Here is a 1,338-nt window from a genome sequence, read left to right on the forward strand (position 1 = left end):
CCCTGCTCCTCCGTTGCTCAGGCTACTCCGTGGTTCTCATGAAGGTGATGATAGAGCAAATACCTCAAGTCCTGAACATGCACTGGATGTGCCTCCAGAAGCTGCCAACCGTTAGCCTTTGTGCAGGTGCAAATGTAGTGGGGGAAAGAGGTTGGGGCAGGAGCTGCCTCCCCTTCTGGCCTTAATTTTTTCTTTTTTCTCCCCCAGCTCAGCTCATATTTATTTATCTCACCTCACGTTAAGGCCAAGATTTTTCTTTCCTCTTGTGCTTTGAGCTTGGGAAAGCATCTTCTCCCATCCTGGAGTCTTCTGCTTTCCCCGCTCGGCTCCATGTGGGGTCAGGGAGGTGGGCTGAGACCCAAGAAGTAGTCCCTGGGGCACAGAAGGAGCCCGGCCTTCTGCCCATCCCTGCTCTCCAGTGAATATCTCATGCTCTGCAGAGCTCGCCTTTGTCAGGAGGTGGGAGAAGGGGCCAGAGCTGGCCCTGACCATCTCCCTTTTTCTGCTGTATCCTCCCAACTCCTGCTAGTCCAGCAAAGTCATCTTCCTCCCTGTCAGGGATGCAGCTTTCCTTTGCCTTGGGGAACACCACCACCTCCTCACGCACTCGGGCCAAAATCAGTAACCTATTTGCTGGTTTTGAACTCAGGCTGCTACCCTGTGCTGTCCCACCCTGGCCTCCGCTCTCTCTGGGGACATTGCTGACTCTTTCAAAGCTGCATACCGTCTGTCCCCTCCACCGCTTTTGTTGGAGAAGAGCGGGAAGCACTCGCACCCAGAGCTTCCCACAAGAACAGCCCTTCCTGAATGTGGTTTTGTGGGCACTGTGGATGGTAACGATCAGTGCCAGCGCCTGGCAGAGCCTGTAACAAAGTCCACGGACCCCATGGCATGCAGCAGCACAAGCACACGTGTCCAGGTGAAGGTGTGCCCTTATCCTCTCTTCCCATATTCCCATATAGGACACCTCACTGCTTAGCACAAAGCGGGATCCCAACCCTCTACCTTCACCTACCCAATGCCAGGGAGCACCAAGGATGGCCGCTCTGCAAGGAAGGAGTCACAGGAGTGGAGCATAACACGGTGGATGGGCAGTGGCCTCAGCAGCAAGAGCCCAGACCTGAGCAACGCGAGCAGGGCAGGTCCCATGCAGTAACCAGGTTCAGCCTGGGCTCCAGACAAGTCTGCTACAACGAGGCAGGTCTGAGGTTACGTCGAGTCCCCAGGTCAGGGTCTGGCTCATGGCCCCGGAACATGGCCAGGCACAGCAGCAACACAGCTGTAATGTACCTTAGGTGGGAACCAAAGTAAAAGCTTTTTCTAAAAACAGCTCCCAAG

The sequence above is a fragment of the Pygoscelis adeliae genome, unplaced genomic scaffold (genome assembly GCF_000699105.1).
Source record: "Pygoscelis adeliae isolate BGI_AS28 unplaced genomic scaffold, ASM69910v1 Scaffold11, whole genome shotgun sequence".
Classification (NCBI taxonomy): Eukaryota; Metazoa; Chordata; class Aves; order Sphenisciformes; family Spheniscidae; genus Pygoscelis; species Pygoscelis adeliae.